Source organism: Lemur catta, chromosome 18, assembly GCF_020740605.2.
Source record: "Lemur catta isolate mLemCat1 chromosome 18, mLemCat1.pri, whole genome shotgun sequence".
Taxonomy (NCBI): Eukaryota; Metazoa; Chordata; class Mammalia; order Primates; family Lemuridae; genus Lemur; species Lemur catta.
In genome coordinates, this window is record NC_059145.1 from 31784831 (window position 1) to 31810614 (window position 25784).

General features: G+C 48.5%; 1 protein-coding gene across 1 annotated transcript in view; it reads left to right on the forward strand.

Moving 5' to 3' along the window:
* Nucleotides 1–21961: 21961 nt before the first annotated feature.
* Nucleotides 21962–25784, forward strand: part of FAM3D (FAM3 metabolism regulating signaling molecule D) — a 32214-nt gene continuing 28391 nt past the window's right edge. The window contains exon 1 of the mRNA XM_045530685.1: nucleotides 21962–22198. The gene's annotated coding sequence lies outside the window, so the exon portion shown is untranslated. The remainder of the gene's footprint in view (nucleotides 22199–25784) is intronic.

Here is a 25784-nt window from a genome sequence, read left to right on the forward strand (position 1 = left end):
TGTGGAGAATCAAAAGAATAAAAATTAGACCTTTCCCACAATGAAGATTGGTCCTCTTCCCCTCCAGCAGGTCTCCTGTCAGCTGTTATACCAAGTGCATTCCAAAAGGCTGAGCCGCTGCAGTGCCGGAAGCCCAGCACTGGCTCCAAAGTGGAAATGCTTCCATGGTTCTGTGCTTTTCTCTTCTCTGATGAATGTTTTAGCTCAATGTTTCTCAAGCACATGGATCCCTAGTCTCTTGGCATACTCAGAAAAGAAAACAAGGAAGATTCCATGGACAAAAAAGTTAAGGAATTGCCAGATTCTTTAGCCCCGTCTTGGAGATCCACAACATACATTCATATCCTACAAAGAAGGCTTTCAGCAAGGAAACCTGGTTAACCAGGATTTCCAGAATATGGGTAGACACAGAATATTAATTCTTGCTGAACATTAAATCCTTCTGAATTAGTGTTCAATAGACACTCCTTTGAGAAACACCGTTTTGGCCAAAGTGTTGGTCTGCCCTTTTTTCAGTTCTGGTTTCATGAGAAAGGCAAATAATGAAGTACGGCATGGGGAGTATCACTGCAAAGTAGACAGAGCTCAGGCTGTGGAGTGAGAAGACCCAGGGGGCAAGGGGTTATTTAGTTTTCATTTGGGTTTTTTTTTTTTATTTTGATATGGAGAAAATTTGAGTGGTCTGGGTAGAGGATCAAACCAGCCAAAATATTCTCTTAAGCCAAAGCCTAATCCGGAGCAAGCCCTTAACTCTCTTCAATTCTGTGAAGGCTGAGAGAGGTGAGGAAGCTCAGAAGAAAAGTTGCAGAGGTTGATTGGTCCATGAGGTTTAAGGAAAGAGGCCATCTCTGCAACATAGAAGTGCAAGGAGAAGCAGCAAGTGCTGATGGAGAAGCTGCAGCAAGTTCACCAGAAGATCAAGCTAAGACCATTGATGAAGGTCACTACACTAAACAACAGAATTTCAATGGAGATGAAAAAGCCTAATATTGAGAAAAGATACCATCTAGGAATTCCATAGCTAGAGAGAGGTCAATGCCTGGCTTCAAAGCTTCAAGTCTGTGTGTCTGTCCTTCTGACCATAACACACTGTCTTGCCGAATGTTGCTGTATAGTTAGGTCTTAACATCGAACAACCCTGGTTGAGTCCCAGTTCCTTCACTGACTGTGGTAGTCAGAATAATGGACCCCCCCCCAAAGATGTCCACATCCTAATTCCTAAAAGCTGTGAATGTTACCTTATACGGCAAACGGGACTTTGCAGGTGTGGTTGGGGTTAAGGGCCTTGAGATGGAGACAGTATCCTGGATTGTCTGGATAGATCCAATGATCACAACAGTCCTCAGAAGCAGAGAGCCTTTCTCAGCTGTGGTGTGAGAGAGAGAGATGTGAGGACCAGAAAAAGGGACAGAGAGATATCACATTTCTGGCTTTGAAGATCCACCCGCCTCGGCCTCCCAGAGGGCTAGGATTACAGACGTGAGCCACCGCGCCTGGCCCATACTACATTTTCTGAGCATGATTTTCCTCTTCTATAAAATGGAGATGATAATTCCGTGAAAGCTCTGGTCCCCGTCCCCACTCACCAGCCCACGCAGTGAGTCGCCTCACAGCCCGCAGGTGTGCAGCAATGATAATTGAAGCATTCTCAACATTCTCGGCAGCTCGAGGGGTGCCAGCTGCTCCCCCAGCCAACTCCCACTCGAACTGACTTCCTGATTGACCTCTGACAACGTGTCTCAGTCAGGCTGGGTGAGGCGGCTTCTGCTGTACTGTGCACCACCGAGGGTGTTACAAAGCCTTATTCGATGGTCACTAATTGGGTTTATTGTCCTGTAGTCACCCCCAACAGGTATCCCAGCTTCCCTGCTGAAAAGGTACTCACAGCTGCTTCCTGTACCAGATGCTTCCCGGAAGGTGGAAGACAGTGCCGAGCCTCTCCAGGGCTCCAGTGAGCACCACAGCTAGGGGGTGAGGCTCGGGCTTCTTTCCTAAGCACAGGACGGGCAGGTGCTGGTTTACTGAGGTGCCTCCTAACCCTCCTTCCTCCCTGGGCGCTTACCTCTTTCTCTTTCCCACTGGCTGTGACCTCGCCTTGACAAAAGGGTCAGGTAACATGAGAGAGTCAGCTTATTTAAGTGACCACATGCCAACAGTGCTTGGCAAAAAACAATGCCCGTCCCCCTAACAGGAGATCACATTTAAGATGTACCTCCACCCACCGGCACAGAGAGGCTTCAGAACGTCACTGAGCAGTGCTAGCTAAAGTCTCACCTTTGCCCATGTTTGTTTGAAGCACGTATGTGTAATAAATGCCCAGATGAGGGGACACAGGATGGACCCCAACACGTTCACAGCGGTTTTCTCCTGGAGATCTGGACCATGCGGCTTTCTCCGTATGTTTACATTACAGTTTTCTGCAATGAGTTTTATGGAGGAAAAAAAATAGATAAAAACTATTTTTCTTCAAAAAGTATTTTTGTTTAAAGGAAATATCCTCCGGAAGTCCGTTTGTAAAGTGTGAAATACACTGGGCAAAAGACCCCTGGCTTGGGCTGTGGCTTTGGGAAGACAGAAGCCTGAGAGTGGAGCTTTGCCTCCCACCGTGGGGGAAAAGGAGTGGGAAGATACCAGAGCGTGGGCCCTCAGATTGGACTGCCTGTGTTCAATTCCTGGCCCCCCACTTTCTAGCTGGGCCTCAGTGTCCTTTTTGTAAAAAGCATTTAATAGCAGCACTACCTCACCCAGGCACCTTGACGTGAACACGATGCCTAGCACTTAAGAAGTGCTCAATGAAATCTGGCTATTTTAAACTGTTCTCCTGCAAGCCCCTATAAATGCTTGGTGCTCATTTCCAGGAACTCCAACATTCCTATCCTGAGAGACACAGCTAAACAGAAGATAACAGACATGTTTTCACCTCTTCTGTATATTCCGTGGGGCCAAGGGAGTCGTTTGTCCCTCACAGCTTCCAAGCATAGGAAGGTCCCTGTGCAAATGTAATCAAGCAAGAGTTTTATACTCCTTGGTGACATAGTGGAAAGGTGGAGAGAAGAGCTGTTGTTAAAATGTCTCCTGTCCGAGTACTAACCAGGCCTGACCCTGCTTAGCTCCTGAGATCAGGTGAGATCAGGCATGTCCAGGGTGGTATGGTATACACTGCTATTGTTAAAATGGAAACCAAGTGTGGCAGCCAGCCTCCAACATGGACCCCAATTATTTTCACCTACTGGTGCTCATACCTGTGTGTGGTCCCCTCATATACAAAATATGGCCAACCTGTGTCACCACTATTAGGACATTGCAGAAATTATGGAGTGTGACTTCCAAGGCTGAGCCATAGAAGACATTGTGGATTCCATGTTGCTCTCCCTTGGATCACTCTCTGCAGAGTCCAACTACCAGGTCATGAGGATACCCCTGCAGCCCTCCAGAGAGACCCACAAGGTGGAGAATTGAGGCCTCCAGCCAACAACCAGCCCAACCTGGCCAGGCATGTGAGTAAGCTACCTTGGAATAGAATCATGCAACCGTAGTCAAACCTTCAGATGACTGTAGCCCCAACCAGCATTTTGACTACAAGCTCACTTGAGACCCAGCGGCTCTGAGCCAGAATCACACAGCTAAGCTGCTCCTAAATTCCTGACCCACAGGAACTGTGCGAGATAAAAAATATTTATTGTCTTTTTAAGCTGCTAAGTTTTGTGGTAGTTTGGTACACAGCAATAGATAACTAATGCATCAAGGCTGAGTTCCCAAATGGTCCATTAATAAAGTTGTCAAGGTGAGAGGAGGAGGTGACACAAGAACACATCATACCTCCCAGCCCTCCCCACCTGCCAATGTCCTCATCTCAGGACGTAGCAACATTGAACCTGAAGTTTGAGTATTATAGACATTGGGTGTCTGCTTTTTACACCCCCCTTCAGAGATCACACCCCAAAACGTACAATGAAATGAGTTTGCATCAGGCACCCTGGACCCAGTGTGGGGTCCCTGAAACAGCGAGGGGCAAAGGGACGGAGAGAGCACTGTCCTCACCAGGCCACAGAAAGGCTTGGAAGCTTCCCCTACTCCTTTCAGCCTGAACAAAGCAGGTCTTTGAAGCCTCCCATCTTTCAGGAAGAGTCCAGCCTTTTTAAAAGGTCAATAAAACCCTCCCCTTGTCCAAACATCTCCGATTCCCTCCTGCTTAGTTCTGCTTCAGCTCCATGAACAAAGGTGCGTGTTGGCATCCAGCACAGAAAGCTTAGCCCTTGTGAAAACCTGGATGACCCCTCTCCTCATAAGGGCGGCTTGTGTGTGAGGAAAGCACACCCAGCCGTAAAACATGGGCTCGGTATAAGGAAATCGGGACAGAAATGTACTTGACAATGATTACTCCCTATAACCTGAAGCCATCCAACTCTATGAACAAGCATCCTCACAAACATTTGTTTTCGATGTTTCCATTTCGTGGGTGTGGGCAGAGACAGGGAGAAGCAGGACAGGGAGCAAGAAAGCCCACTTCCAGGTGTGGTGTAAAGGGTGAGATCCCCACCAGGCACTGGCTGGCCCGGTCAGCGAGGCAGGACATGGGGGTGATGCTCTAGCCACTGCCCAGAGGCTGGGAGAGGCAAACTCTGTGCATCACATGACATTGTATTTCATCCCTTTGGGGAACATGAAAAAATAATCCCCCAGTGCATTGCTGCTGAGTCCTGACCTCTTCCTCAGAGACAGCAAACAGGCCTCAGGATACATTGGTGCCCATCCTTATGGAGGAATTCCAGACAGCCTCATATGGAGGAAGAAACCCAGGAATAGGAGTATATAACTTTGGCAAGTCCTTTAACTTCTCTAGACCTTATCTGTAAAATCGGAAAGATGATCCTAATCAGTTGCTGTTACTGACATTAACCATGCCCCAGGCAGTAGGCTAACCATAGCTTATTTAATTCCCACCACCCTAAGAGTTTATAAGAAAGACAAATAACAGGGCCAGGCATGCCAGTAATCCCAGAACTCTGAGAGGCCAAGGTAGGAGGATCCCTTGAGGCTGCAGCAGAGGTAACAGCCTGAAACAGGGTAAAATGATTTACAAGCTGTCTTTAAAACTCCCGCACTCTTTGGGGAAATTAAAACCTGCATCCCTGCCCAAGGCCAGTAATCAGAGGGGCAGGGGATTGTTCTTTGTTCTTTGTACCTCAGGAGATGGCTCGAGGGAATTGTGCAGGCCGAGGCTATAGTTGAACAGCAATAGCCTGAAGCCGGAAACTCCCTTTAAAAAGCTCTGCATTTCTGCTTAACGGGAGGACAATGGTACCATGAGAGTCTGCCATCTTCCTCATTTGCTGGCAAATAAATAAACTTCTCTTTCCTTTTCTTCAAACTGCTTGTACTCATTTTTCATTTGGCTGATTGGCTTTCTTGAGCCCAGGAGTCTGAGGTTGCATGAGCTATGATCATGCCACTGCACTCCAGCCTGGGTGACAGAACATTCTCTGACCCCAAAACTTATGCTCCTAACCACTGTACTACCTCTCAGGGATGAAGTTGATTAGTGCAAATGAAAGCACTTTATCAGCCATAAAGTGCTAATGGGATATCAGGGCTGACTGTTGTTACTATTATCACTCTTAATAACAAAGAGAATTATAAAGACTAAGGTCATAACTTCTAACAAATGACAGTCTGAACTGACCAGTGTTGGATAAACATGTTTATAATGTATATATGAGAGGAAAAAATGTTAACCAAAATATTGACACATGAATGAAGGCTAAAGAGTAATAAAAGGAATTAATGTTAAAGAAAAAAAGAGATAATTGGTATATCCATTCAGTTAGGTGCCATTTACCCATCTGCTGAGGTCTCACCCATTTCTGCTGGTCCCTAAGAGATAAAGGCTGATAAGAGAGTGTGAGCAAATTGTATACTTAATCAATATTTTCTCTGAACCAAATTTCTCATCAAGCTGCCAGGGCTTAGCTAAGCTAACAAGCTATTATCCTTCAGCAGAGACTCTAAACATTGACCTTAGTCAATGACCTTAGTCAACAAATTTACATAGCTCTCTTTATGGATTTAGGTCAAGGTTGGCCTCTGCAACAGATTTCAAGCATTGTTCTAGTAACTAAGTGTGTCTGGAGAGGAAGGCCAAGAGTGAGGAAGAAGCTGGACAAAGTCCAGAAATGGAGCCAGAATGGTAGGTCTGCTGCACTGAGCTTTTTGTTCCAGGAAAATGTATCCCCTTAGTTAGTAGATAAGGACCCTCTTAAAGGCAACTGGGCTTTTGTCCTAAGACCTACCCAGAGCCCAGGCCCTTCCTAAGAGAGGGAAGAAGAGGTGACACTGACTGCCTTCTCCCAGAAATTCTGTCCCCTGACTCAAGTGCTGGAAGTGTACTTCCCAGCCCACTTGATGGGGTTGAGAATTTCAGCAAAATGGATGCTGACATATTACAATCTTAGAATCATAGTGTCATAGAACCATTGAGCTCCCTGAGTCCCTCCAGGGCATAATTCCTCTCTCACTCATATTTCCCCCTCAGTTACCCAGCACAGAGACTAGCATAGTCGAGGCATGAATGCTTTATAGCCATAATGTATTCAAAAGCCTCCCTGGCCCAGTCTCTGCAGAATCATGTTCAAAAAGTATGGTCCAACCTCTAAGAGAAAAAAATTTTATAATTCCAATTTTTACTTATGTTCCCCAGGAAACATGAAAATGGAGCCAGTTAATATCCCTCAAGTACTCTCTGCTCTACTCAGTGTTCTCACACCCGGCAGCAGCCTCTCTAGACAACATCTCCCTGACTCCCGCTACCCAGACTTCAAGAACCTTTTTCCCTCTCTCCCTCCTCCACCCCCATCTAAGAGAGAGAAGAAGTACCTGATTTCCACTGAGCTTTCTAGCCAAGTCCTTCTCCCTCTTTTCCAGCCGTCTTTCTAACGTTTCTCCAGGTTGCACATGAAGAAAGCTTTGAGAACTGGGATGGCAACTGCAGAACCCACCTTCGATAGGAGAGGGGGACAGCATCGAATGTACAGGAGGCAAGTAGGAGTAGAAAAAATCAACATTTAGCAAAGAAGGGAAGGTGGGGAACACTCATCTCCACTACAGTCTGACGGAAGACCGTCCATGGGTGGATTGATGAGCAGGTGGGTAAATAGGATGTTACAGTCTTCAGGGACCCAGAGCCCATTCCATTCTCTCCCCATCCCCAGCAGCATCAGGAGTTGTCTCTGCATTTTGCACAGCTTATCCAGTTAACGCCTCTGGGAACCTGGAACACCCAGAGGGAAGGAACCTAGTGGAACCTAAATAATAAAGGGCTCACGGGGCTTGGTCAGGAGCGGGAAGCCTCAGCCAATGCTAAACCCCCAACTGTTCCAACAACCTGCTACAGCTACCTCTGCCCTACAGAAAATTCCCGAAGAAATGGCTAGGAAAGACCAAGAAGCAAGTGAGGAAAAGAGGGAATAGCAGGGAGAAGGTGAGTACAATGGTACCTCTGCCTGGGCCCAGAGCTTTGGCCATAGAGACACAGGCCCAATTCCACTGCACGACCTAAAGCCCTGAGACTGTAGCCTTGGGATCCTTCGCCACCTTGTTTCCCCCATTAAAGGCAAAGATATTTTTGAATGTCCATCCTCTCTATTTCAGTCTCCCCCAAAACCTCATGTGCGCTAAGCCAAAGCCACCTGCAGGGAAGTGGGCTTCACCTGAGGTGCACAGGAGCCCCCGTCAGCCTTGGCATTGGAGGCCGTATCTCAATAAGTGCACCACCAACCTCCACTTTGTCCCCTTGCCACCCACAGAACGAATCTGGCACCATCTCCCCAGCTCTGTGAGCACCCTCTCCCTGCTCATGGCCAAGGGCTGGTTTTCCACACTCACATGTGCATATCAAGAGGTCGCAGAGAAGAAAATCCATCTTTTCGGCAGCCCCGGGGCCCCCATCAGTCTGACTTTCAGTGGGGGTTAGGGGGAGCGAACGTATGTTTCAGTGTTTTCAGAAACTGAGCGTACTCTTCCTTTATCGTGCTATCGGGCAGCCATCCAACAGTACCAGCTGCTGCCATGGAGATGTTTCCGAGACAGCTGGATGGGCTGCACGGAGCGAGAGTGGCTGAAATATAATGCGATTGTGCACGAGCTGCAGGTGGGGATTTATTCAAAAGATAACAGTGGGAACACGGTAGCAGGTCAGCTGCAGGAAGGACAAGGGCCATAAATGAAACAACAGAGCCTTTCTCTTTGGGCAAAGGTCAGACATAAGGCATTTACTAGGAGAATGAGAACCGAGGATTTACATGGCTGATGGTACCAAAGTGCCTATCCAAGGTGGCCTCATCCGTTCACCAGCAGAAAAGGTGACTGAGCTCCTGCTGGGTGGCAATCCCTATGTTATGTTCTATAAGTGACCCAAGGATAAGGTGGGCACTTACGAGAGGCTATGTAGTGCCATCTGCCATCACACAGAGCCCAGTGAAGTCTCAGCCCTCCATTCTCTGGCTGTGTCTCTTTTTGTTTGTTTCCAAACCTCTTTGTGCCTCAGTTTCCTCATCTCACAGACACTGCATTTCTCATAGGTTGTGAGGCCTCTGTGAGATCGTACATGGAAAGGGCATAGCATAGCAGTGCCCAGCACATTGTCAGCTCTCAAAAATTAGATGTGGTTACTTTTAGTAAATTAATTTTTAATAATGTCCAAGGTAGACTCTGGTTAGTGCTTACATTGGGAGAAATTCAAAAGAAGGAGAGACAGGAGCAGGAATGACTCTTGGATGAGGAGACGCAGGCAAAAGTTCCAAGACCTGTTCCATTATAAGGTGCTGATGGGGAAGGTAACCTGGTCTTAAATTTTCACATTGATCTTATTCAAACACCCTGGAAGGCTGAGGGAAGTATTTGCAGATGAAAATTTATTAGAGGTGGAGGTCATTTTAAGAGGCAAAAATAATAGTTAATATTAATAACAATCAAATATTAACTCTCATATATCATGGAATCTAAGACACACCATTATTTAACATACCACCAAGAAAAAAACAAAAACCACTAATTGAACAATGACACAATACTTTCTTAATAGCAATTGTAAGATGGATCCTAATTTCAGATATCTTAAAAGGTGAGAAAGTAAAGTGCATTTGAGAATCAGTGAAATATGGTATTTGCCATATTCTGTAATAATGCATTCTGAAAGCATTTTTTCATTGCATCCCAACAATTAAATAGGTATAATGGAATCCACCTGACAGATGTGGAAACTAAGCACAAAGCCATGAAGTAATTTGCCTAGGGTCCTGTACCTAGTGAACACTGAAGCTGGCAATCAGACTCAGAGCCACCTGATCCAAGGTCCAAGGACTTACCATCGCGCTCTACACAAAACGCCTAGGATCCACAGCAGCTGGGTGAAGAGGGACAGGGAGAAGTGGCAGAGTCGTCCAGATTCCAGAGTGCACTGAATGCCAGGGTAAGGAAGAGCCATGTACTCAAAGAAGGCTCACTGAGCCCTGCTGCATGGCAGGCACCATGCTGAGTGCTGACAAGAGGTCAGCACAGAGTAGGAGACAGACCAGTGCCAGCCTTCGCAGAGCTCCCAGCCAAGCAGGGGACCATTCCGGGTGAGGGTGTGCACAGGGCACACGTGGGAGGAAAGTTGAACCCAGTGCTGGGTGGGGAGTGGGGTGGTTCCCAGAGGAAGTGACTTCTCATAGAGACCTGAAGAATGAATGGGTCAGAGAGGGGAACTCCGTGGTACCAAGCAGCAATGCTCACCAAGCCTTCCATGTGCTCCTCTACATTACCCAGCCTCCCTTGCCATAACCTTGGGGCCATGTGACCAATTCTGACCAATGGAAAGTGACATGTGCACTTCCAGGCTGAGTCAGTTAAGGCCAAGGTGCCTCTTCCATCCTCTTTTCCTTTGTGGCAGTGGCGCTGGATGGAGAAGTGACCACATGGAGAAGAACTGCCTGATCCACATTGCACTTCACCAGAGCAAGACATAAACTTCATTGTGGCAGAGATATGGAGGCTAACTGGTCACCCCGACAGTTACCGCATAACCTACCTGATCCTGACTAATCCGACAGGAAAGAGTGTTTCTTGCAGGAGAAACCAGCAGCACCAAGGCACGAGCACACGGCACCCTGGAGGAACGGAATGCCTCCCCTGGCTGGGACAAGAGCACCAGGGGCCAGTGGCAGAGGGTGAAGCCGGACCATGGGGCACCTTCCAGGGCCCTGCAGGCCATGAAGGGAATTTGCACTGCTCTGTCACAGACAGAGAACAGATCAGAAGGGAAGATAGACCAGGTGACAGGTGCTGGAGACTCCAAATTCTGAGAGTGACAACGAGCATGAATACAAAGAAGCAGGTGGGAGAGGTGTCACGCTGTGGAGTCTATTCAATCTACTGATTTGAATGTGGGGGACAAGAGAGAGGGAGGGCTGGGCCAAAGCTGCCTCCAAGGTTCTTAGCTTGAGAGATGGGAATAGTGACAGTGTCCTCAACGGGAATGGGAATATCCTACCAGAAACTGATTTGAGGGGGAGGCTGACGGGTCTGACTCGGACCACACTGAGGCTGTGGCTCTAAGGGAGGACTCACTATTGGGAATTCACGAGAGCAGGGCAGGGTGGTGCAGATTCAGGAGCTAACTTTTGCTTATTCCTGGTGCAATTCCTTCCCGATTTTCATTCACAACAGCTTCCATTGGACGTTCTCTCTAGATTAAGGCTTCTTACGACAGGTTGGGTGTCATAAGGCTGGGCTAAATGCTTTATAAAGTCCAATTAATTGCACTAATTTACCTATTAGCTTTTTCTGGAATGAGCTCCTGAGACATAATTAGACAATTGTCATTAAACCTATGTGAGATGGTGTGTTTGCCACCGTGGCTGCCACCTGAGGGGACTGTGGGGAAATGCAAAGAAACAGAGGTAGAGAGGTGACGTGGAAGAGAAGGAGCTCTCTGGGACCTCAGCGCTACCACCTGGTGAATCATTCCCAAGGGAAGATGTGCTGAGATCCTGTGGGGGTTTGGTGTGCTGGAGCCAACCCCCACCAGCTCCCAAGATCTGATTGTTAACTGTTCAGGATACTTTTTATCATCATCATTATTTTTAGAGACAGAGTCTCGCTCTGTCACCCAAGCTGGAGTGCAAAGGCACATTCATAGCTCAGTGTAACCTCCAAGTCCTGGGATCAAGGGATCCTCTCGCCTCAGCCTCCTGAGTAGCTAGGACTACAGGCATGCGCCACCACGCATATTTTTTATAGTGACAGGATCTTGTTATGTTGCCCACGCTGGTCTCAAACTCCTGGTCACTGGCTGACTCTGCTTAAGAGCCAAAACTGTATATACCGTGTGGTGGGGTTGGGGGCAGGGATATGGAGCAGTGTGGCCCACAGACCCCAAGGATCCCCAAGTATCTCTGCCACCTGGTGTTCACATCTGATAGAGTCCTTTCCCCTGAGTGTCCACAGAAACTGTGACTTGCTTGTAGCCAATAGGATATAGCAAAGGTGAAGGGATTTTGCTGACTTCATGTCCCAACTCAGTTTATTGGGAGTTAGTCAAAAGAGAGGTTATCCTCAGTGGGCCTGAGTTCATAGAGTGAAAGATCTTGAAAGAGAGACTGAGCCCTCCTTGAGGTGAGAGAAATTGTCCTTGCTGGCTTGATGAAGTAAGCAGCCCTGCTGAGGAAGCCTGCATGGCAAGGAACTGTGGTCTGTGGTCACATCCTCTAGGACCGGGGGCAGGTCTCCAGCCAACAGCCAGCAGTCACACAACCACAAGAGATGCGTGGCAACCTCAGTCACACAACAACATGAATGAACTTGGGCGTGAATTCTTCCCTAGTTGAGCATCCAGATGAGAATGCAACCCAACCAATGCCTTGACTGCAGCCTTGTGAGACACTGAGCAGAGGAGCCGGTCAAGATGTGCCTGGACTCCTGCCTGCAGAAACTGCAAGATAACAAGTGTGTGTTGTTTTAAAGCATTAAGAGTGGGTGATTATGCAGCAATAGCAGTGAGGAGCTGAACCTAGGGAGCAGTGGGAAAGAAATAGTAACCAAAAATTCATGACTCACCCATTCTTTGTAACACTCTATTTGTGGCAGGTGTGGGTCATTTCTGCTCCCAGACAAAGCATTTCAGGTTGTCCCTAGGGTGTAAATTTGGTCATTCATTAACTTACTGAGCACCTACTATGTACTGGGCCTTGTGCTGGGGGCTGAGGATTCAAAGATAACCGTGATTCAGAGATGATTGTAATGTGGTTCTTCTATCAAGGAGCCTGCAGACTGGGGGGACAGACAGCACATACGTAATGCAAGTCACTCCTTCATTAGCACGTATTTACAGAAAGCTTCCAGTGTTGTGGGCACTATGCCAAGCACAGTGACCAGAAATGGATAAAGATCTACTCAGCTTGAGGTGTCAGTCAGATTGGAGAGAGTCTCAGTGGTGTGCTGGAGCCTGCCTATGCTGGCTCACAAGAGTCAATTGTTGGATTTTCCAGAATCTTGTGATCTAATTGTTAAACACAACCATTATTAAAAGGTCAATCATTTAAACTTACAAGGAAACAAATTATATTAAAAACTAAGGCAATAAATACTCAAAACCCATCAGTTCCTAATTATTGTTCTACCTTTTACAATTATCTGTGCTCTTGAACGTATTTACATAGATTGTCTCTGTATGGTAGAAATATTATATAGCGGTGTACTGCTGAGCATGTCTTCCCAACTGCACATGTGCAGTTTCACAATGCACTTGGAATGCTGGCAAGCACTTGGATGCTTGAAATCAGCCATAGTGTGGGTTTACACCGCGGAAATTGGCAAACGCTACAAATCTGAGCTTGATTGATTGCTTTGTTGGTTGTCTAAATCTTAGACTTAAGAAAGTAATAGAGAAAATGTTAATAGTGCAGATTAAATATTAAGATATGTCATGTCTGTAGTCCTTACATTGTGAATGGAACAAAATGTTAAGGAAATTCTTCCAATATTCAAAAACTATTAACTGATTCAACAAGGAAGTCATTTATGTCATTGACAATCGAGTGTTTTGACTGTGTCTTCATTGTTTCACTTTCATCTTACTCGTTAGCATAAACGAAAATATGACAGAACTACATTTGTTCATTTGATGACCTGAGAGACTTCAACTTTTGTCAAATCTTGGCTGAATTGCAACCATAGCTTGGCTAATACAACAAGTTGGCAAAAATGAGTGAAAGTACACTGTGAGAGCCAATTGGCTCTATGGAATTTACAATAAAGAGCATCGCATATTTTATTATTATTTAAATTAAAAAATGTGTGTTTGCTAAGCAGCCTTTATACCAGCATAATATAACACACTTAGGTATGTATAGATGTGCATACTTGTTTTTTCTGGAGGGTTGGCTGTGGAGCATTTATCAGCCCACCACTGGTGGAGACAGACACGGAGACCATGAGCGAGTTCGGAGCAAGCCTCAGGGTGTCAAAGTCCTGAGGGCATGGCGGGGAGTGGTTTCTCTCTCTCACTGAAAGGGTCTGAGGGGGTGATTCCCGGCCCGGGTTTTGATAGCAAGAGAAGTAAAACGCCAGGACATTGTCCTCAATGAGGTTGGGAGGGTGTGGTGAGACACTAACTCTGCCATATCACCCTGACCCCAGGCGGGTAACCAGGCATCTGGAGAACAGCATCATTCCTGGCGTTCCCTTTGCTGCTCCCTGTTGCAGTCCTGGTCCCAGCAGCCTCCACAGCAGTAGAGCTGGGGCCCCATCCCCTGAGGCGGCGAGTCCTCGGCATGCACCAGGACCTCCTGCAAAGCAGGGCACTGGAGTCAAAGGGCTCACAGAGAAAGACACCAGCCGACAGGGAGGAGGCAGCCTGGTGGGACCAGGCTCCGTGCTGTGAGCTTTACCTGCCTGGTCTCCAGTGGGGACCTCTCTCTCATCATGCTCATTTCACAGAGGAGATTGGGCTCAGAGAGAGGAAGTGGCGTGCCCAAGCCAGCTCCCTCTGCTGCCCAGTGCTGCAGCCAGAATTTGAACACAGGCAACCGGACCACATGCACACAAAAAGCAATGGGTGAGACTGGATTCCTCCCAGGCATCTCGGTGAAGATGAAATGTGAGTATGATGGGAACACATGAACAACCTAAGGCCTGATCCGTATCCATTACGATGACGATGATGATGATGATGATCTGTGAGACTCAGAAACAAAATTCTTCCATTTCATTTGACTTTGAGATTTCTTTGGGGATGTCTTATTTCCTCCAACTAGCAGGAAACAAATTTTTCATTCTTTTCACAAATTTTTATTGAGTTCCTGAAATAATCTAGGAATAGGAGACACAGCAAAAACAAGACAGGCAGGAGGAAACAAATGGCAGAGCCCCTCTCATGGCATCTGCCCCAAACTGTATCAGGCAGCAGGGCTATTCCTGTTTGTCATTGTATCCCCAGGCACCAGGCTTGTTTCTGGCCCGGAGGAAGCGTTCATTAAATATTTGTTGATGAATGGCTGGACAGAAGAGTGCCATAAGGGTTGGTTATACCAGAATACTGGCCTTCCCTGTTCCCCTCCAAAGGTGCCTGGAGACAACCAGGATGGGGAAACTCCCAGAGTTGCTCAGGCCCCAAAAGTGCTCAATGTCAGCCTTCTCTGGGCTGCCCCCACCCTCAGGCTGCCCCTGGGAGGAGACCCACCAGCCCACATCCCTGACTGGCCCACCTACTTAGAACCTGGCTCCCGGAAGGGAAATTCTATGTCACCCGCCCTGGACCTCTGCCTCCCCTAAGTCACTGGAGAAGCCATACCCCATTGCAGGATTTGAGCTAGCCCTGCCGCCTGGAAGCCAGGAAGGGTGAGTACTCCCTGTGGAAATAATAGGACAATAGCTGTGAACCCCAATAAAAAACCTATGAGGTGCCTATAAAGACTTCATTCCAGGACATGAAAATCCCTGCCCCACCCAGCCCGTTCCCACATCTCAGGAGAGCAGTGATGACACGGGAGGAGGAGCTACCTCCAGGTCACATCCTGAGGATTTCCCGGCATTGTTACACCTGTGTCTACACACAAGGAGGGCTTGGCCCCTGGGGAGCTGGGCAAATACTCAGCTGACGGGAAAGGCAGGTGGAGAAGCAACACAGAGCATTTATAATGAAGTATATTGTGATGATTATAAAGTGATATCTGTTAGCTATAGAAAAAAGAGAGTAGCGTCACAAAAATAATTAAAATCACCATAATCCCACCTCCAAGAGACAGCATCGTTGGCAGTTTGCTCCATCCCTTGCAGTCTTTCATCTGTATGTGCGTTTGTTCCTTTACATTGTTTTAGTGAGAACCATTCATGGAAGACTGTTTAGAAATCTGTGACTATGTGGAAAGAAAAGGAGATGCCAGACCCTGTTTTTGCAGCATCGCTAAGCCCCTCCCTGCCCCCATTTTTTGGCAACCCTAAGAAGGATGAGGCGAACTCCAGAATTATGGTTGGCACCGACATTAAATCATGATGGATACCGAAGTTCTCGCCACCCTGACAAGTGGAGGTTTGGAGTGAAATCTAACTTGATTTAGAAAAATAAAGAAATATGACATCTGTTATACTCCATGGTATGGAGTAAATTTTACACCAGCTGATGGATGGCTGCTTGGCTAGTGGGCAAAAGAGAGAGAGAATCGGAGAGAAGAACATAAAGGGAAAGAAAGACAAGAGAACGAGAGACACACATATACATTTGTGTGTGCATAGAAGGTTCTAAAAGGAGACTTAGAAATTGTCAACAGTGGCTCCAACTTGGAGAGTGGATAAAAATCGGCATTTAATAGATATTTTATGTAGCTCTGCACTATTCTGAATATTTTATCATGAACAAGCATTATTTTCATAATTCTTAAAACATTTGAAGTGATTTTGCCATTTCAAATATTATGAACACGTTAAGTGACATGGCAAAGGAGAACTAAGGTCACAGATGCAGTCAAGGCTGCTAATCAGCTCACCTTAAAGTAGGGGGAATGTCCTGGGTTGTCTGGGTGGGCTCGATGTAGTCACAAAGGTGCTTAAAAGTGAAAGAGGGAGGCAGAAGAAGATGTGATGATGCAACAAGAGCCCTACGGATGCAGCTCTGAAGATGGAGGCAGAGGCCATGAGCCAGAGAGAGTGGGTGGCCTCTAGAAACTAGAAAAGGCAAGAAAATGGGTTTTCCTGGAGTTTCCAGAAAGGACTACAGCCCCATGACACCTTGATTTTAGCTCAATGAGACCAATGCCAGACTCTGGACCTGACTCAGCCACCCTCCCCCTACCCCCACCCGCGGCTGGGGACCCTCACTGTGGACAGTTTGGCCACAGACCAGTGAGCCAGGCCTCGGAGCCCAGGAGCTCCTGCCCCAGCCGCCCACTCCAGTCCTGGCACGGACAGAAAGGCTTCTGAGCCCACTGCTTGTTGCTGTTGTTCAAGCAGTAGCACTAAAACCAACGAACAGAGGCATGAATTATTAATGCTTGCAAGAGAAATTTCTAACTCGATTAGTATTCTATCGTTAACTGCGGCTCTCATGCCAAGGCACTGATTTTATTACAAAGCAGATCAGGGCACTAGGCACACGTGGCCAGGGTGGATTTGGTCAATTAACGAGGGCGAGGACAACTGTAAATTGCCGGTAGTTTATCGATGGCGCACTTGGCGTAGTAACGCTCCGTGCCTTCCTCCCTTGGCTCCAGAGCACACCTGACTGCCTTTTGTTACTGAGGCCCGTGGTTGCTGTGAAAAATGCTGCTGATTTGATGTTGAAGGCAGTGCAAAGAAATCCCTGCCTGGGTCCCGGTCCAGTCTCTTCTCAAAGATTAAAATGAGGAAAATCTGTGTGGTGAGCATTTATCCCATTGGTGAGCCAACTCCTCAGTCTTCGGGCACCCAGAACGTCACACACAGCCTATACGAGCACCTGCGTCTGCGTAACCCTGTGCACGCCTGTGCGTGCCCACATGGAGATGCACACACACACGCACACACACTCACGCACGCCAACGGAGTCCCGCACTCAGATACGCACACGGTGACTCTGCTCTGTCATTGTGTCCCACATGTGCCAGGGGCTTTTTGCTCCTGTGGGCTTTTCCCTTTGAGTGAGGCATTCTCATGCGAAACTACCCCAGCCCTGGGGAAATCATCTTCAGATTAATTTGTCTGCCTGCCAGAAACACCTGGCTGTGCTCAATAAAAAAGTAACTGATTTCAGGAAATGCCAGGGGCCTGGGGTGTTGGGAAGCCCAGGGGAAACTACTACTGCAGCATGCTGGCACCCTCACTGCTGATGCCTGCGGCTCCCAGGGAAGCAGTCTGTGTGTATCCCTCTCTTCCACTTCCCGCTTGCTAGCTGTGCCGTCGTGAACATTTTACTTAACCTCTCTGTGCCTCAGTTTCCCCATTTGTAAGTTGTATGTAATAATAGTACTCCCTTGGACATTGTTGTTAGGATGTGTTCAGATTATGCATGTATCTTATTTATTGGAGCACCCAGAAGATGGTAAGTGCTCTATAACTGTTGAATGCTGTTATTGCTGTTTTTTTATTCCCAGTTCCACACTCACCTGTCTCCTAACTGCTGAGGAACTCACACACACACACACACACACACACACACACACACACACACACACACACACACACCTCTTAAAGAGGTAGTACTCAAATGTGGCCTTCCATTTGGAAGACATTTTACCCCATGGTATTTAAAGCACTTTGATATCTCTTTCCTCCTTTGAGCCTCATAAAAACTTGTAGGGTGGGAAGGCTGGAATTATTCTCCCATTTTTAAAGAGGAGGAAATAAAGGTGCACAAAGTTCACAAGATATGCCTGTAAAGATTCACTGTAGCATATCTGTAAGCACACACACATTCATGCACACACATACACACACAAACTCTGCCTCACACCCAGAAGCCATCTAAGTGCTCAGCAGCTGAGGTAGGGAGATGAAGGTGGTGCTTTATAACATGCAATCGTGTGTAGTCATTATGAAATCACAACAACAAGTTTTTAATGACACAGGGAAATACATCCTCTATGACAGGTGGAAAAAGAAGGATATGAAAGTGGAAGAAGAGCTCCACACCACAGCCAGTGGGGAGGAAATAGGCCAAGATATTAATACTAAAATCATCCCCCGGGGAGATTGTACTTGCCTGAGTTTTTTCCTTTATGCTATTTGATGTTTTCCAAAATTTCATGATGGCACTGTATTATTTTTATAATTAAATAAAAGAAATAAGCTTTGTTTTACAGTAACTTCCCTAAGTGTATACAGCTGGCTGGTGGCAGAATCAGTGTCCAAGTCCATTGGCAATGAAAGGGATGGTGACAGTTCCCCCCTCCTCCTCTCTGCCATGTCAGCTTTGGCACCAACGCCTCGGGATATGATGAAGCAACTGTCAAACACCAGTCATTGCCCTTTCAAGACCTCCTGCTGAGGTCTGCACCCAGATCTGACGCTGATCCCCACTCTCTCAGTGTTGCCATCTGAGAGAGGAGAGAAGGCATTCTGGCCTCTTTCACCGGGAAAGTCAAGTTCACAGGTGACATCGCACCAATTAAGAAGTGCTGATGACCACAGCTCAGTTTACTGAGCATCTACTATGGGCCAGGCCCTTCCAATGCACTCTCTTACTTTATTCTCATGACCCCTGTAATACAGTGATTATCCCACTTCATAGAAGAGGAAACCAAGGCTTGGGAAGGGGAGGTCACTCACCAAGGGGACCCAGCTGGCCAATAGCTGTGTGACCCAGGGCTCACATTCTCCACCTCTGTGCTGGAGTGGGGGAGGCTGGCATGCACAGGAACCAGCACCAATGCCAGACCCAGCTGATTCCTCTCTGATGCCTGCTCAGGCTGAGACTTCAGTGGGGCTTCTGCCATTGGAAGGAAAACAAGGGGTGACTTCATGACAGTAATCAACTTCTCTAAGACATGAAGCCCTCAGGGAGACTGCCCTGAATCACCCCCTCCTCCCAGGGCTGTGGTGAGAATGCCTGAGACTGAGACCCAGAGAGGGCAGGAAGGCACCAGGTCTCACAACTTCCAAGGGTAGAGTAGGGGTCAGAGCTCCTGGCTCTCAGACCAGTGCTGTCTGCATTGACCCTGATGCAGAAACGAGCCAGCCTTCAGTCATCCATTCATTCATCCGGCAAATCTTTATTGAGCACCTGCTGAGTCCCCAGCACTGCTCTAGTGAGCAGCACCAGCGAGGTCCTTGCCCTCGTGGGATTCACTTTCCAGCAGAACAAGACAGGTAACAAGTAAACAGTAGTCAGAAAATACCATTTCAGGCTGTTGTAAGTGCTGTGAAGAAAATAAAACAGGATTGCACTTGCGATTAGCAGAATAATGGCCCCCTGATGGGATTAGGTCCACATCCTAATGCTTGGAGCCTGTGAATATGGAACATTACATAGCAAAGGGGAATTAAGGTTGCAGGTGGAATTAGTTGCTAGTCAGCTGACCTTGAGGCAGGGAGGGTATTCTGGATCTTCTGGGCAGGGGGCCCAGTGTTGTCACAGGGTCCTTAAAAGTGGAAGAGGGAAGCGGAAGAGAGAGTTAGAGGAGACGTGAGAAGAATGGTCACAGAGATGCCATGTTGCTGGCCTTGAAGATGAAAGAAGGGGCCACAAGCCAAGGAGTGCAGGTGGCTTTTAGAAGCTGGCAAAGGCAAGGAACGGATCCTGCCCTGGAGTCTCCAGAAAGGGACACAGCCTTGATTTTTAGCCCAGTGAGACATGGTCAGACTTCTGACCTCCAGAACTGTGAGATAAACAACCATGGTGTTCTAAGCCACCTGGTTTGGGTTAATTTGTTTCAGCTGCCCTAGAAATCAAGTGTAGCACCTCAAGGTGCTTCCCCACACGGAGGCCGTGCCTGACCACCTGCTGAAGAAAGTCCTCCTGTTCCTCACTCTCACAGGTTCCTTTATAGCAGCGGTCCCCAACCTTTTGGGCACCAGGGACCAGTTTTTCCACAGACAGGGGCAGGGAGGCGGGGGGCAGAGCTGGGCGGTGATGAGAGGGATGTGGAATGACTGTAAATACCGATGAAGCTTCATTCATCTGCCACTCACGTCCTGCTGGGAGGCTGGATTCCCAAATTTCATGGAAGACAATTTGGGGTGAGGGGCTGTGGATGGAGCTTGGGGGTGATGTGTGGCCAGGTTCCTAACAGGAACCCAAGGGATGGGGACCACAGCTTTCCAGAAGCTATCGATTTTAAATTATTTGCTGGTAAAATAGTTCAGGAGATGACACCCCAAAATATGCCACTTCGGACTTTGAACTGAGGTCAGTTGGGGAACAGAAAATGCAGGGAGAGGCTTTCTGAGCCCCTCGTATCTGCCTAAAGACAGATCTTCCAGAGGGAACACAATCCCCTCCCGGAATCTTCTCAGTCGCGGGATTGGCTGGCATCGCAGGAGGCTGGAGGGCCACACCACACCTGGACAGACCTGTCTCAGGCTGTGCTGCTCTTCTGAGGGCACACTCATCTTTCCCAGAAATCATTTACTCTCCCCTAAGTTGCCTACATCCCTCCTCCTCTCCCCTGTGAAGAAGGCATAGAAGCTTCTAGATCTCACTGGGTTTGGGGTATTCATTTTGCTTTCCTGTGACACCCCTATGCACGTAATAAACTTGTATGCCTTTTCTCCTGTTCCTCTGCCTGCTGTCAGTTTGATTCCTGGCTCAGCCAAGGAACCTAGAAGGGTGGAGGGAAGCCACTTTACCCCCTTACACCTGTTTACTTGTTTGTGTTGGGAAGCAGGGCTTTGGGGGACAGTTGTCTGAAATGAGAACAAGGCACCATCCAGGCAGAGGGGGCAGGGTGAGAGGCGAGGGGCAGAGGACAAGGCCTGTCCTAAAACCAGCCAGGACACAGGAAAGCACTGCCTGCCCCAGGTTGCACCCCCAGGGGCCCATGTGCCTACCTGGGGACAGTCAGCTGGAACAGCAGGACTGGGGCCACCCCAGGCACTTCTCCTGCAGGGACCACTCCCTGTTCTTTATTTCCTTACCAGCTATTGGACCCATGTCCCTGGATATCACTCCTAGGGGGCTAGACATCTTTTTGGAAGAGGTCAGCAAATGAGGGGGAAGCCCCCAGGAGCCTGTGCTGAGGACCAAAAACTCATTCTCAGGGGAAGGGACTTGGGAATGAGGACCATGATTTATGACAAATCCTGGGGCTGCTGGATGTGGGGGGAGCACAGAGCCCCTCCCAATGTACCTTGTGTCCTAGGAAGAGAGAGGGACAACAAACACTAGAAGTCAGCCACCCACCAGTCTCTTTTCTCCCTCTTTCCCTTTCTCCTTCCCTCTCTCTCTCCAGCTTCAGCCTCTGATCCAATGTGCCCCAACCCAAATCCAGAATCTTCCCCAAACCACCTCCTCTCCTTCCTCGCTGTTGATCAAGGGGTCCCCCTTTATCATCATCCAGGCTCAACCTCTTGCAGTCGCCTTTGCCCCTCCTCCTTTGCCCCCCAAAGTCTGTCTTTGCTTCTTGCCCAGGTCCCACCCTCACCCCACCAGCTCCTGCAGGCCCTGACCCCAGTCTGCAGCCCTAGAGCAGGTGACCTGCACCTTCACCAAGGCCTCTACCAGGCCCACCCTGTCCCCAGGGTCTGGGGCAGTTATCAGCATGGGGTCAGATTTTTTTTCAGGGAGTTTTCTGGTTGATTTTTAAGGCAGATTGCGGTATCTCATTCCTGATTAAGTTGCTTAGATCCCTGCCCCAACCTCCCCTGCAGAGGCCATGATGGCTCTTGGGGGAAGAGAGCAGGCACAGCCCTCTCCCCGTGTGCCAGCCGGGCTCCAGGCCACTCCTCAGCCAGGCAAGACTTTAGACCAACTTCCTCCTTCCTGGAGAGATTGTTTAACAGGGCAGGGAGAGTCTATGGTAAACTTCCTTGAAGGAGGGCAGAGCCTGGGCTGAGCTGAGCCCACTCGCAGGCCCATGAGCCATCCGGTCTCTCCCTAGAGATACTCTGCATCTACAGGGCCACCTGGGAGGCCCCAACCCCTCCAAGAACCGGGAGGTGGGACTTTTAGCAGCTGGGTCAGGGACCCAAGACACCTTCTGGACCATCTCACCTTCTCCACCGAAGCAGGGAAGCGGAAGCGTTGAGCCCTCAGGTACGTCTCCACCTGAACGGAAAGGGCTATTCCTCTGGGTCCACGTTATTGAGAGAAGGGGAAATGGAGGTGGGAAGGGTGGGAAAGGAGTGAAAGAGCCCGAGAGAGAAGGATGAAAGGAAAGGAAGAAGGAAACCACACAATCAAAGAGATTTCTGAGATCAGACTGAGGAAGGCACGTAGCTTTCATCTGAGGGGCCGAACCTGATCAATTGATAGTGGACTGTGATAAAAAGGATTCTGAGGCTGAGTTCAGGCTCAGAGCAAAAGCAGGCAATGATTGACTAGTTATGCCTGCCATGGGCACTCAAGCCAGGAATTTGATAACCCACACCGCAGGCTTTTTCATTTAACCACAGAGGCTCCCTGACATGTATTCATTTCATTCAAAAAAACACATTCTGAGCATCAACTATGAGCCACACAAATATCTGAAGAATGAGTAAAGAAAGGAATGTTGTTCTTTGGCTCCAAATCTCATTTTTCTCTGAAAATAATGATCTGTAAATTTGTGACAAAGGTGCACGGACTTGAGAGATTTTTCTAGCTGTGTAGTGTCAGGTTAGTCCCTTCCTTTTACTCTAGATAGCACTGAGTTTTCTCACCTGTAAAATGGAAATGATAGTCTGAATATCTCTTGTCAATCCCTGTAGTCCTCACTGTCTATGCATCTATGATATCCATCACTAAAACACATAAATTAGCACCTAATACGTGCTAAGTGCTCTCTATATAATAACATTTACTCTCCAGATCACCTCTATGAGGAAGGTACCATTATTATTCCCACTTTGCAGATGGGGAACCAAGGCACTGAGATTTAATAAGAGGCCCAGGCAGTTTGTGTGCCTGACCCCTGTGCCACACTGATTCTATGATGCAGTTGATTCTAAGTCCCTGGATAGAAGCAGGCAATCTCGGTACAGGAATGTCCTTCCAGATGATTCACCCAATGACGAATAATTGAGCGGTTCCTGCTTGTCAGGTAAACAAGATACAATGATTAACATGACAAGGTAACTATCATACATGGTTCTAGCCGGAAAGTAAAAAACTTGCATAGATAGTCATTTTCAAAACGGTTTTGCCTCATGTCACAGAGCTAGCCTGGAAGTCAGGACAGGCTGCTCCAAGGAGATTAAATTTGCTATGGAAGGACTGGGGAGGGAAGTGTTAGGCTGGTGGAAATCTCAGAGAAGGGAGAGTACGAGGAGGGCAGGAGGGAGGGGGAAGGAGGGGCAGCTCAGGCCAGAGAGGGAAGGAGCTGGTGGTGGGCGTGGGCCAGCCAGGTGGTCATGCCCAGGCCTGAGTGCAACCTGGGGAGGAGCTGAGCTCTGCCCAGCAGTTGCCCCAGACAGTCTGTCCGTCTGTCTGTCTGCTCCTGTGCAGCTGGAGGTTTCGGGGTTTCTGTCTACAGTCGTCATTTACGCAGCTCTTCTGAGCTCAACTCTGTGCTTACACACAGGCGCAGTTGCTTACCCGCCAACTCCATTCCAACAGGAACTCTGGAGCCCACAGGGCTGAGGGGCCTAACCTCCTCACTGGCACTTCCCTGGGTGAGGGATGCTCGAAGTCCTGGTTTGCTAATATTTCCTTGGGCTGCAGCCGCTGCTCCTTGGATAAGACCAGCCCATCCAATATTGGCAGACCTGGCCTGACTTCAGGTGGGCAGGGGACAGCCTGTATGGGGGGCTGGCAGCCCCTGCCCAACCTGGAGTCCCATAGGGCAGGCCCCTTGCAGAGGGGGCAGACACTTCCTATGGTTGGTATCGATCTCATGCCTTTGGAGGCCCTTGGTAAGCAGGGGTGGGAACTCCTAGGTTTGCCCCCCACAAGGGCAAGGCCTGGGGAGACAAAGGTGTGAAAGGTGTGAGGAGAGCACCCCCTACCTTTGGCATTTGAATCCCAGCTCTGCCTTTTCTCCAGGCGTGTTACCCTGGGCAAGCTGCCTCTCCTGTGGGCTTGTCTGATCTTCTCTTAAGTCAAAAGAATGGCGGCATTAATAAATTCCTTGGGGGATTGACTGGTGTGAATTTTGAAAAAAACAATGTGTGTGAAGTACCTATCATGAATCCGGGCTGGTGCTGTTGTCAAAGCTGAGCACCTACTATGCACGGGGCACTGTGCACAGTGTTAGGCATTTAGAGATGATGAGACACTGTCTCGGGAAGCTCACAGTCTATCAGTTAAAATAGTCACGTTGACGACTGAGAGTAAAGAGAGTCAGGGGGGTTGTAAGAGAGACGCGATCAAGTTCTATGTGGTCCCTGCAAACGGCAATTTCAATAACAGGCGACGCCTATGGAGGGTCGACAGTATCTAGTGTCCAGTATCTTTGAATGGTGTGGAGCACTGTGCATGGATTCACTGGGCTAAATATAACAGCAGCTTTGCATGGTAGGTCTTATTACTCCCATTTTACAGATGAAGTACTGAGGCCTAAGGAGGTGAGGTAACCTGCCCAAGGTGGCAAGGCTGTGGACGGTAGAGAGAAGCTTTGCGCCCGGGCAGTCTGGCTCCAGGATCCCTGCTGTGGAGCGCTGCACTGCACTGCCCACGCGCCCACACAAACGCACTGACGAGAGAGCCGTGCAGGCTGCACAGACCTCAGCAGGGACACCAAAGAGGAGGCCACATTCCACAAAGCATAGGGTTCCCCTGGCGGGAGGAGGTGAGGGCAGCCCTGGTGGAGGAAACCGCTTGAGCAGAGGCATGGATGTGGCAGCTGAGAGTCAACCTGCAGGGCGAGGCAGAGGCTGAGCCCCGGCACAACGCCAAGGACTTGGATCTTCCCGCAGGCATGACGGGTTCTGTGGTAGAGGAATATTCTTCTGGTGAAAATGTCAAGAGCAATGTGGCTTCTGGCTGGGAAGCCATCGGGAAGGAGGCTGTTGCTAAAGACAGAGAAAAGCCAAGAGTTGGCCAAATTTTTAGGGCCCACAAGGATTAAGGTATTCAGCCCTGAGCAGGCAGAGGGTAGCATGGGAATTTAATCAGAGTCTTTCTGTGACTGTGGTTTGAAATGGGAAAAATCCTCATTTATCAGGTAGGACTCTACTGGGTGCAAGTGACAGAAACACACTCAAACCAGCCCAACAAATATAGGGCGTGTCTTGGCATACATAACAGAAAAGTCCAGAGATAATTCTGACTTCAAGCCAGGGAGATCTAGGGGCTCAAATGACACCCCCAGAACTGTCTCTGTCTCGGTGAGCCTCTCTTCCATGTGGCTTTATTCTCAAGCAGGCTGTCCTCATATGGTGGCAAAGATACCCATCAACATCCCCAGTTCTGAGTCTTCTCAACTCAGCAACCCTGGCAGGAAGGCAGCTCCTCTCCCCTGGCAAGTCTATCGGAAGTCTGATCCCATCTCTGTGATCGAAGGATGGAGCACACGCATAAGCTAGACCTGGACCACGTGGCCACCCCTGGAGCCAGAGGAGGAGGTCAACCTTACCGCATGGGGTGGCGGGGTTGGTTCCCAAAGGAAAATCAAGGTGGTCGCCAGAAGAAGGGGGGACAGAGGTCCACCACACCCTGACTCCAACCACCCCTGCTTCATTTAACTGCAGTTACTAAAGTAACA